The sequence below is a fragment of the Panthera uncia genome, chromosome X (genome assembly GCF_023721935.1).
Source record: "Panthera uncia isolate 11264 chromosome X, Puncia_PCG_1.0, whole genome shotgun sequence".
NCBI lineage: Eukaryota > Metazoa > Chordata > Mammalia > Carnivora > Felidae > Panthera > Panthera uncia.
In genome coordinates, this window is record NC_064817.1 from 31156053 (window position 1) to 31168580 (window position 12528).

Consider the following 12528-nt stretch of genomic DNA (forward strand, 5'->3'; position numbering starts at 1 on the left):
TACACAAATGGAAGGACCACAAAGGTTAATGGGGAGAATTTCAGGATATTCAGATCTCTAAGGGCAATTACCAGACTCTCCCCAAAAATGCTGCCATCACAGTCAAAACAGTTGCTAGGCAGGACTAGGGGTGTGGCCTTGTGACAATTTTTTTATTCTTAATAAGCCAAATGTTTCTCAGTTCTATCATAACTAAAGTAAAAAGAAGAAAGGAAAAGTAATTTGGAATATATCACTTTAGGCCCACAGGACAATTCATGTTGGATTCACTCAGGTGTGTTTGTTTTAATAGCTGATCTGAAGGCACGTGAGATACCCCAGCTGACCAGACTCTAAATAGAAAAGCATAGAACTTAAAACTAAGCACGCATGCAGCATGGAATAATAATCAAGTTAGGCTTCTTAAAATGCTAAATGCCATAAAACCTGAAACCATTAGGGCAAAGTCCACACAACACAGGCCGAAAATTCTGTTTGTAGACAGGCTTTTAGAAGGCTCAAATTCTAAGGTGCTACCTAAAAAGTAGGGTCAAAGATGCGTCTTATTTGAGAACCCGTGTTCTTCTTCCCAAGATATTTGGGTAGGCTTATTCAACTCTCTTTTTAAGAAAAAGCGGATTATTGTCACCGAAAGTGCAGAAACAGCAGCAACAGTTCTCAGGGAAAGGGCTGAGCCTTAACAGCTGTCTCTAGTTGGATAATCACCCACTACATTCTGGGCTGGCACACAGCAGAGTCACGTTAACGAGGATACACTGCACAGGAGGTCTGTGCATGAGATATCCCTAAATTCCTCACCTCTGGAGGGCGGATAATATGTGGGGAGATAGGCGTGCAAAAGGGTAAAAGGCTAGCTAGGAAGGATCCAAGGTGGCTCCAGGGAGAGGCGTGGTGGCCCCCGGGGACTGACTAGCTTGGCCTCGCGCCAAACGGGCTTTCTTGAGGATGAGTGTGGGGGTGCACCGAGAGGACTCGACAACTTCTCTGCCTGTGTTATAAACAGACCTCAAGAGTGGAAAACTCCAGCCCAGTGCCCGGAGCACTCGGTTTTCCTGACCCAGGCAGCCGCGGCTCCGCCCCTCGGTTTCCCACCCCGCCTGGCCACGCCTCTCCTCTCCTAACCCGGCCCGGGCCCCGCCCCCGCCGCTTCCCACCATCATTCCCTTCGGCTCCTGGTTCCTGGTAGGTTCGGCAGCAGTGGGAGCGCGCAGGCGCGGCTGGAGGCTCGCAGAGCGCAGAGTAGCGGCGCGGAGCGCGCGGTAAGTGAGGTGTTGGCGCCGGGATTGTGGCTGGGGAACCAGGTTCGCGCCGAACATCCCGGCAAGATTCGGGGAGTGTGCGGGTGAGTGCCCGGGGAATCTTCGGTCCCGGGAAGAGAAATTGGCCGGACGTGAGGCAGAGGGAGTTAGCCGCGCTGCCTAAGAGTGTCCAGCTCCGGCCGCGTGGGGAGCGGAGTACGTGGTGGCGGGAGTGGGTGAGGGTTTGTGTGAGGAGAAAAATAGGAGGAAAGGGCTCTAGAGACTGAAGTCCTTACTCAGGCTTGGCAGGACCGGGAGGCTCGCCAAGGGCGCTGGAGGGTGTCCCAGCTTCAAGTTCAGTATCCCCTTCTGGGTGCCCCTGAGCGGCGTCCCGGGCCCATCCCTTCCCCCGCCCCGCCTCTCAGAGTGCGGAGTTGCCAGGAACGTTCCGGGTTTGGGGGGAGAGGATTTGGGGAAGGTAGGCTCTCGCCCCTGGCTAGTGCCAAGGAGGGCGTGGCGTTCGTGTGACTTTCCTTCACCCCGCCTCCGGGAATGTGTCCGTCTTCTGGTACATTGTGCTCATGGACTTTTTAACAAAGGCTATGACTGTTTTCTAGGCAGTGGCGGGTGACAGCGGGGGCGGGTCGGTGGGAGGGGGGCGCGTACGAGGTCGCGGTGTGGTCCTGGGGGACGGGGGCGGGGGCCGGCGTGGAGGGAGTGGAAGGAAGGGAACAACCTTCCTGCCTCAGCTTTTTCCTTCTTCCTGGTCCGCTGATTTTGATCAGTGGTAAGAACAGCCTCAAGAGGGATATGATTGGAAATCAGTGTGTGTTCGGACTCTGGCTGCAGCCGTTGGTTTTGTAACTGTGCTGTTGATGTATTTTCTAAGTGTCCCTTCAGGAGAAAAACGAAACTAATGAAATCGAAGAGGAAATAATTGAACGAAAGGGTGAAGAGGTGGAGTGTCAAAACTTAGAGCTAAATTAATGCCTTCTGGTAGTCATAGTATAAATAAAGCCAGACTTTGAAGGATGTGAAGGTGTGCAAGTCAGGGGAAGTGAGGAGATTAGGGTGCTGTTGATTGTTTCAATCAAGAGGGAATTATTGGATGTGTGTGTGTGGAGGTGTTGCCAAGTTCTTGGATAGACTCACTTTAGAACCCTTACGAATGAGGGGCGCCTGGGTGGCGCCGTCGGTTAAGCGTCCGACTTCAGCCAGGTCACGATCTCGCGGTCCGTGAGTTCGAGCCCCGCGTCAGGCTCTGGGCTGATGGCTCGGAGCCTGGAGCCTGTTTCCGATTCTGTGTCTCCCTCTCTCTGCCCCTCCCCCGTTCATGCTCTGTCTCTCTCTGTCCCAAAAATAAATAAAAAACGTTGGGGAAAAAAAAAAAAGAACCCTTACGAATGATATTGGGAATATAAAACATTAGGGCAAATACTGTAGTATTGGATAAGGTTCCAGGGCTTTCATTTGCAAAATTAGAGTCTTTATGAAAAGTAGTATGTGTGTTTTCAAGCATAAATGTTGATTTTTTTACTCATCTGTTTAACTTAATACAACAAAACAACTTCTTCCTCCTCCACCCCTTTCCCTTGATTGTGAATCCTGTTTTATAAACATTTAACTTTCAGATCTAAAGTGTTTAAAGGCACCCCCTCCGAAGTGAACAGGATTTCTTCATGTGTTGTCATTTTACTCTTTTTCCTGTTATTTTAAGTTAAATTCCATGAACATTACCAATTTTGGGGAGGGAGGTGTTAGGGATACCTTTTCCTTTTCCAGTGCTTAATGAACCCTTGTTCATCCTTTCAGACTCAGCCCAAATTTTTCTTGGAAAAATTTGCAAACTCTCCCAGAATGAATTAATCGCCCTCTTTTCTGTTAAACTAATACCACTGGTCTTATTTCTCTCTTGGAACTAGAACCTCAGTCTTCTGTGCTACCCCAAAACCTAGGGCTGCTGGGTATGTATTAAGTGCCTAATAAATGCACTTACATGTAGATGTTAATAAATGCTGTTAGAAGATAATTCATATTGTGTAAAGTTAATGGGATAATAAAAGAAATGCCGAATACTGAAATTATATGTAATTGAACGACATTATTTGGAATGTGGATAAGAAAAAGTGTGGCAATAAGTCCCCATTTATTAGTCTGGTTTATCCTTCTAAAAGAGGTGGAAAAGCTTTGCAAATATAGGCAAAATAGGCATCAGAAAAGGGCAAAATTTAAAACAGGTCAGCTTCTGATACTGAAACTAGTGAAAAGTCCAACATAAAACTGAAGATTAATCTTTTATAGAAAGACACTAACTGGGTACTGCTGTAATTTAGGAATTTGCAAGTGAATCAAGCTGGCCAGATGGTATCCTCTGAAGGCTAATAATGTAACTAAAGAAACTAACCTATTAGACCAATTAGAGAGTCTAAACAGTTGTGTTTAGAAGGAATACTTACAAATCTTACGGTGGTTTGAACATTTAGCTAGTGGGCCTCTTCATGTTGTAGTACTCTCAATAGGCTTGGCCCCACTATTTCTGCAGCCTGTTTTTGACATCTGTCTTAAGTCTACCAGCATCATTGTCTTTACAGTCACCTTTGGCTCTTGAAAGGAATTACCTTCCCTTTGCTCTCTACCACTCAAGCTCATCACCCCCTACCTAGCTTTCATCTCCTCAGTGGATTTACTGACTGGAGACAATATCATGAACAAAATGATCACTCAGTTTAAAAGTGAATAGAATTGACACGAGTCTGAAAATGAGTCAAGATGGGCTACTTGGTTAGTCTGTCTCATCCCAGCAAAGCGGATAACTGACTTCTATTTTACTCCTTTCATTTTGTTCCCTCTTGATCTAAATGTGAAGTTTTTCTTTCTGTCACTTAAAAAAAAATAATGTTAACCATTGTTCACCCCCAAACACTTCATGTTAGTACCTGGTTTTTATGAGAAAACCTTGGGTCTCAGAGAGGATGAGTAGAGTCCATGAAACTTTTTAAAAGAAGTTCTACAGGGGCACCTGGGTGGCTCAGTCGGTTAAGCTACCGACTCTTGATTTTGGATCAGGTCATGATCTCATGTTTCTTGAGTTGGAGCCCCACATCGGGCTGTGCGCTATCAGTGCTTGGGATTCTCTCTTTCCTTCTCTCTTTGCCCCTCCTTCTCTCTCTCAAAAATAAATAAACATTAAAAAAAAAGCTCTGCCAAAAAAGGTTGGGGGGTGCTGCTGGGTAGCTCAGCTGGTTAGGCAGGTGTGGAGCCTGCTGGGGATTCTCTCTCTCCCTCCCCTCTGCCCATCTCCTGCTCACACTCATGTATGTGCGCATGAGCTCTCTTTCTCAAAAATAAACAAAGTTCTACGTACATCCTTTGTGGCCTTTAGACTCGCTTACTGAAAAAGATACTCCAAACCAATGTGGTTAAGGCTTCCTTTTTTTTTTTTTTTAATTTTTTTTTTTTTTTAACATTTATTTATTTTTGAGACAGAGACAGAGCATGAACGGGGGAGGGTCAGAGAGAGAGGGAGACACAGAATTGGAAACAGGCTCCAGGCTCCGAGCCATCAGCCCAGAGCCTGACGCGGGGCTCGAACTCACAGACCGCGAGATCGTGACCTGGCTGAAGTCGGACGCTTAACCGACGGCGCCACCCAGGCGCCCCCCTTTTTTTTTTTAAGTTTATTTATTTATTTTGAGAGAGAGAGTTTGTGAGCAGGGGGAGGGGCAGAGAGAGAGGGAGAGAGAGAATTGCAAGTGGGCTCCGTGCCCTACTTGGGGCTCCATCCCACAAACTGTGAGGTCATGACCTAAGCCCAAATTAAGAGTCAGTCACTTAACTGACTGAGCTACCCAGGAGCCCCAAGTCTTCCTTCTTAAACTTTCTTCACCTAGAGTTCCTCTTCATATTTCTATTTTTTTCCTCTCATTCTTTGTCGAGACAACCCCAGCCACTTCCACTGAGCCATCTTCTTAGGGTCTGTCCAAGACTCTCTTTCCCACTCTATGCAGGATACAATATGATCATCAAGGGCATGGAATATGGAGGCATTTGTTAAACTTCTTTGTCAGTTTCTTCATTTATAAAAATAATGGTTATAATATTTACATGGTAAGTGAGGTCAGGAATATTACAGTTTATAATGTTTAACACATACTAATTGCCCTAAAAAAGGTACTATTGTTATTTGTTTTTTTAAAATTTTTTCAATGTTTATTTATTTTTGAGAGATTGAAATGGAGTGTGAGTGGGGGAGGGTCAGAGAGACAGAGGGAGACACAGAATCTGAAGCAGGCTCCAGGCTCTGAACTGTCAGGACAGAGCCCTATGCAGGGCTCGAACACACTAACAGTGAGATCATGACCTGAGTCTGTGCTGAAGTCGATGCTTAACTGACTGAGCCACCCAGGTGCCCCATGTACTATTGTTATTTGTAATTGCCATTTCTTATGAGAAATATAATTTCAGTAGCAGTTAATTCCAAAATGTGATTGTATTGGGGCACTTGGGTGACTCAGTTGGTTAGGAGTCCGAGCTCAGGTCATGATTTTGCAGTTTGTGGAATTCAAGCCCTGCGTTGGGCTCTGTGCTGACAGCTCAGAGCCTGGATCCTGCTTTGGATTCTGTGTCTCCCTCTCTCTCAGTCCCTCCCCCACTCACACTTTGTCTCTTTCTCTCTCTCACAAATAAAACGTTAAAATTTTTTTTAAAATGTGGTTGTATTGACATCTCCTACACTGTTCAAACTCTAGTTCTGTATTTGTAGATCCCTCCTATTATCTAAAACAGGTGGCTTAACACAGTGGTTCTCAAACATCAGTGTCACAGTAATCACAATAATGCTCACTTAATTGTAAGTAAAATTGGAAGGGGAATGTGACAAAAGATGAGTCCAAGATTTTGATCTGAGCAATTGGAAGGATGGAGTAGCCATTTAGTGAGATGTGGAAGATTGTAGGAGGAGAAACTGAGAGAAGGAGGATCAGGAATTCAGTATGGAGGCACCTGGGTGGCTCACTGGGTTGAGTGCCTCTTGATTTTGGCTCAGGTCATAATCCCAGGGTTGTGGGATTGAGTCCCTTGTTGGCTCTGTGCTGAATATGGAGCCTGCTTGAGATTCGCCCTAGCCCTCCCCATCCCCTCCCCTGCCTCCCTCCCTCCCTCCCTCCCTCTCCCCCTCTCCATCCCTCTGCCCCTTTCCCTTGCTCCTGAGTGTGCTTTATCTAAAATAAATAAATGAATAAAAAGTTCAGTACTGTGTATGCTGAGTTCAAGATGACTTTGATATGTGGGTGGAATTCAGGAGAGAGGTATGTGTAGACAGGAAGCTCTGGGAATGGATCAAATCATTACAAGGAAAGAGAAGAGGACACTCCTTTGCTTTAAAAAAATATTAATGAACTACTTTTAGAGGACTTTAGGTTCACAGCAAAATTAAGCATACCATACAGAGAGTTCCCATATACCCCCTGTCCCTAGACACAAACAACCTCCTCCACATCAACATCCTGCAACACAGAGGTACATTTGTTACAATTGATGAACTTACATTGACACATTTTGTTTTTTATTTTAGGGAGAGAGAGAGAGCGCGCACGAGAGCGTGCACACTCAGGAGCACAAGCAGGGTGGAGGGGGGTGGGGAGGAGGGACAGAGGGGGGGGGGGGAGAGAGAGAGAGAGAAAGAAAGAAAGAAAGAAAGAAAGAAAGAATCTTAAGCAGGATTTAAGCTCATCATGGAGCCCCCATGCAGGGCTGGATCCCATGACCCTGGGATCCTGACCTGAGCAGAAATCAAGATTTGGGTGCTTAACTGACTGAACCACCCAGGCACCCCATTCTTGCTTTGACACATTTTTATCATCTGAAGTCCATAGTTTAAATTAAGGTTTACTCTCAGTGGGTTTGAACAAATGTTACTCTGTGGGTTTGAACAAATGTTTAATGACCGTATCTACTACTGTGGTATCATACAGAATAGTTTCACTGCCCTAAAAAAATTCTGTATTCTATTTATCTACCTCACTACCTCACCTCCTCCCCGCCACCACCCGCCCCAACCTCTTCTGTCCCCAGGCAACCGCTGATCTTTTTACTGTCTCCATAGTTTTGCCTTTTCCATAATGTCATATAGTTGGAATCATAGTATGTAGCCTTTTCCTATTGGCTTCTTTCACTTAGTAGTATGTAATTAAGGTTTCTCCATGTCTTTGCATGGCTTGATAGCTCATTTCTTTTTAGTGCTGATTCACATTCCATTGTCAGGATGCACCACAATTTATTTATCCATCAATCTACTGAAAGACAACTTGGTTCCTCCCAGGCTTTGGGAATTGTGATTTTAAAGATGCTCTAAACATCTGTGTGCAGGTTTTTGTGTGGACATGAGTTTTTAACTCCTTTGGGTAAATACTACGGAGGACAATTGCTGGATCCTATTTTAACAGTATGTTTGCTTTTGTAAGAAACAGCCAGACTGTATTTCAAAATGGCTGTACCATTTTGCATTCTCCCTCACAATGAGAATTCCTGTTGCTCCACATTTCTACCAGCATTTAGTTTTGTCAGTGTTTTGGATTTTAGCCATTCAGATAAGTATGTAGGGGTATCTCATTGTTTTCATTTGGAATTCACTAATGACATATGGTATTGAATATCTTTTCTTTTTTTTTTAAATTATTTTAAATGTTTATTTATTTTTGTGAGAGAGACAGAGACAGAGCTTGAGTGGGGGAGAAACAGAATCCAAAGCAGGCTCCAGACTCCGAGCCATCAGCCCAGAGCTGGACGTGGGGCTCAAACTCATAAACTGTGAGATCAATCATGATCTGAGCCAAAGTCGGATGCTTAACCGACAGAGCCACCCAGGCGCCCTATTGGACATCTTTTCATATGTTTACTTGCTGTTTATCTTCTTTGATGAGGTTTCTTTTTAGGTCCCTTGCCCATTTTTTAATCAGGTTGTTCATTTTCTTACTGTTTTAGGAGTTCTTTGGATAATGCTCCATCACATGTCTATTTTGGAAATCTTTTCTCTCAGTCTGTGCCTTGTCCTCTTGACATTGCCTCTCACAGAGCAGAAATTTCTAATTTTAATGAAATCCAACTTATCAATGACTTCTTCCCACAGATCATGCCTTTAGTGTTGTATTTAAAAGTCATCACCATACCCAAGGTCAATTAGGTTTTCTTCTGTGTTATCTTCTAGGAGTTTTATAGTTTTGCATTTTACATTTAGTCTATGATCCGTTTTGAGTTAAATTTTGGGAAGGGTGGAAAATCTGTGTTTAGATTCTTTTTTGTGTGTGCGTAAGTGGATGTCCAGTTGTTCCAGGTCATTTGGTGAAAGGACTGTCTGTTCCATTGTATTGCCTTTACTCCTTTGTCAACAGTTGACTGTATTTGTCTGGATCTATTTCTGGGCTCTCTTTTCTATTCCATTCATGTCTTAGTATTCTTTACCAATACCACAGTCTTGATTACTGTACCTTTTAATAAATCTGTAAATAAGGTAGTGTCAGTCTTGTGACTTTATTCTCCTTTAATATTGAGTTGGCTGTTCTAGGTCTTTTGCCTGTCCATATAAATATTGGAGTAGGATTGTCATTATCCACCAAATAACTTGTTAGATTTTGATTAGGATTATGTTGAAACTATTGGTCAATTTGGAAAGAGCTGACATCTCAACAATATTGAGTCCTTCTATCCATGAACATGAAATATTTCTCCATTTATGTAGTTCTTCTTTGATATCTTTCATCACAGTTTTGAAGTTTTCCTTAAAGATTCTGTACATACTTTGTTAGGTTTATACATAACTCATTTTAAGGGTGCTGATGTAAATGGTAGTGTATTTTTAATTTCAAATTCCACTGACTTATTGATGTATATAGGAAACTGATTAATTTTTATATATTAATCTTATACAACATTGCTATAATTTCTTACTAGTTCCAGGAATTTTTTGTTGATTCTTCTGGATTTTCTATATTGATGAGAATGTCATCTGGGAACAAAGACCGTTTGATTTATTTCCCTATCTGTATAACTTTTACTTTTCTTACTGCATTAGTTAGGACTTCCAGTATGGTGTTGAAAAGGAGTGGTGAGAGGGACATTATTGTCTTGTTCCTGATAGTGGGAAAATTTTGAGTTTTTCACTATTAGGTATGATGTTAGGTGTATGTTTTTTGTTAAGGTGTTCTTAACAAGTTGAGAACCTCTCTATTCCTAATTTACTGAGAGGTTATTTTTGTTTCTTTGTTTTAGCCATGAATGGGATCTAAATTTTGTCAAATACTTTTTTGGCATCTATTGGTATAATCATATTTTTCTGTTTTAGCATGTTGATGTAATGGATTACATTAATTAGTCTTTGTTGAAACAACCATGCATACCTGAGATAAATCTCACTTGGTCATGGTTTATAATTTTTTTTTTAAAGTAAGTCAAACCATTTTTTGTTTTATTTTAATTAAAAAATTTTTTAAGTTTATTTATTTATTTTGAGACAGTGAGAGTGAGGGAGGGCCAGAGAGAGGGGGAGAGAGAATCCCAAGTAGGTTCTGGGCTGTCAGTGCAGAGCCCAACACAAGGCTTGATCTCATGATAGTGAGATCATGACCTGAGCTGAAATCAAGTTGGACACTTAACCAACTGAGCCACCTAGATGCCTCTGTAATTCTTTTTATACGTCGTTGGATTTTATTTGCTAATATTTTGTTATTTTTGCATGATATATTCATGAGTCATATTGGTCTATAGTTTTCTTGTAATGTCTTTGCCTGGTTTTGGTATTAGGGTAATTCTGGCCTCATGAGAAAGGAATATTCTCTTGGTTTCTGTCTTCTGGAAGAGGTTGTAGAGAATTGGTATAATGTTTCCTTGAGTGTTTGATAGAATTCACAGATGAGTCCATCTGGTCTTACTGCTTTCTGTTTTGGAAGGTTATTAATTATGGATTCATTTTTTTAAATAGATATAGGCCTGTTCATATTGTCTATTTTTTCCTTGTGTGAGTTTTGGCAGATTGTATCTTGTAAGGAATCCATTCAATTCGTATAGGTTAGCACATTCATAGACATAGATTTGTTCATAATAATCCTTTATTAACCTTTTAATGTCCATGTGATCTGTAGTGATATCTCTTCTTTCATTTCTGATACTGTAATTTGTGTCTTCTCTTAGCCTGGCTAGTGGTTTATTGATTTTATCTTTTCAGAGAATCAGGTTTTGGTTTTGTTTTTTTTTTTCTCTATTGATTTCTTGTTTTCCATTTAATTGCTATCTAATTTTTATTATCTTTTTGCTTTTAATTTTCCCTTTTTCTAGTTTTCTCAGGTGGAAGCTTAGATGGTTGATTTTAGAACTTTTTTTCTAATATATATATTCAATGCTGTAAATTTCCCTCTAAGCACTCCTTTCACTGCATCTCACAGTATTTGATAAGTGGTATTTTCATTTTCATTTAGTTAAAAATATTGTTAATTTCTCTTGAGAGTTCTTTGATCCGTGTGTTATTTAGAAGTAAGTTGCTTAATTGCTTTGTATTTTGAGATTTTTCAGTTATCTTACCGTTATTGATTTCTAGTTTAATTCCATTGTAGTCTGAGAATAGACATTGAATGATTTCTATTATTTTAAATTTGTTAAGGTATTTTTAATGTCATAGGATGTGGTCTGTCTTGGTGCATATTCCATTGAACTGGAGAAAAACATGAATTCTGCTGCTGTTGGATGAAGTAGTCTGTAGATATTAATATATCCAATTGATTGATAGTGCTGTTGAGTTCAACTATGTACTTACTGAATTTTTGCCTGCCTAGTCTCTCCATTTCTGTTAGAAGGGTATTGAAGTCTGCAACTATAATAGGAGATTATTCTATTTCTCCTTACAGTTGTGACAGTTTTTGCCTCATATAGTTTGACATCCCATTGTTATGTGCATACACGTTACGGATTGTTTTGTATTCTTGGAGAATTGACCCCTTTATCATTATGTAATGATCCTCTTGATCTCTGATAACTTTCTTTGCCCTGAGTCTACTGTATCTGAAATTCACATAAGCTACTCCTGCTTTCTTTTGATTGGTTGATAGCATGGTATATCTTTCTCTGTCCCTTTGTTTTTATTTATTTATTTATTTTCAAATTTTTATTTAAATTCTAGTTAATATAACCATCCCTTTACTTCTAATCAATATGTCTCTTTGTAGTTAAAATGGTTTTCTTATAGATAGCATTTAATTGGGTTTTGTTTTTTATCCACTCTGACATTCTCTGTCTTTTAATTGGTATATTTAGATCATTGTTGGATTCATATCTACCGTATTGTTACTGGTTTGTATTTGTTGCCCTTGTTCTTATCTTCCACATTTTTTTTGCCTTTTGTGTTTTTTTTTTAAAGTTTGTTTTTGAGAGGGCGGGAGGGGGAGAGAGAGAAAAATCCCGAACAGGTTCCACATTGTCAGCGTGGAGCCCAATGTGGGGTTCCAACCCCCGAACAGTGAGATCATGACCTGAACCAAAATCAGTAGTTGGATGCTTAACCAACTGAGCCACCCAGGCACCCCAGTATCTTTTGTGGTTTTAATTGAGCATTTTATGATTCCATTTTCTCTCATTTCCTTGCATATTAATTATGCTCTTTAAAAGATTTTTTTAGTGGTTGCCCTAGCTTTTGCAAAATGCATATTTCCAACTACTCCAATTCTACTTTTGAATAATACTGTGCCACTTCATGGGTAATTCAAGTACCTTATAATAACAGAATATTCCAAATTTATCTTTCCCATGCCTTTATCATTGTTGTCATTCATATCAGTTCTCATAAGCATATTATATATATAACCGCTCATAATTGAATGCATTGTCGCTATTTTGAACAAATCATCTTTTAGAGCAATTCAGAATAAGAAAAATTAAAGTTTTTTAGTTTTACTTTATTAATTTTTTATGTTCTTTTTTCTTTATGTATATCAGACCTATATTATTTTCCTTCTCTCTAAACTTCTTTTAACATATCTTGCCAGGCAGATGTACTTGGCAAAAAAATTTCCTCAATTTTTGTTTGAGAAAGTCTTTATTTCTCCTTCCTTTTCGAAAAATAATTTTTCAGGGTACAAAATTGTGTTGGTGTGTGTTTTTTCTCTCAACACTAATGAATGTTTCACTTTACTCTCTTGCTTGTGTGGTGCTTGAGAGAAAGTTGGTTGTAATTTTTACCTGTGCTCCTCTAGAGGCAAGGTGTTTCCCCCTCCCCCCCCCCCAAGACTTTCTCAAACAAAATTTTTTT

The 12528-nt window shown here is 40.7% G+C and overlaps 1 protein-coding gene across 2 annotated transcripts in view; it reads left to right on the top strand.

Moving 5' to 3' along the window:
• The first annotated feature begins 1142 nt into the window (after positions 1–1142).
• The window catches only part of PRRG1 (proline rich and Gla domain 1), a 140829-nt gene continuing 129443 nt past the window's right edge, over positions 1143–12528 (top strand). The window contains exon 1 of one of the 2 annotated variants that reach the window (XM_049643670.1): positions 1143–1342. The gene's annotated coding sequence lies outside the window, so the exon portion shown is untranslated. The remainder of the gene's footprint in view (positions 1343–12528) is intronic. The other variant, XM_049643669.1, reaches the window with a different exon arrangement.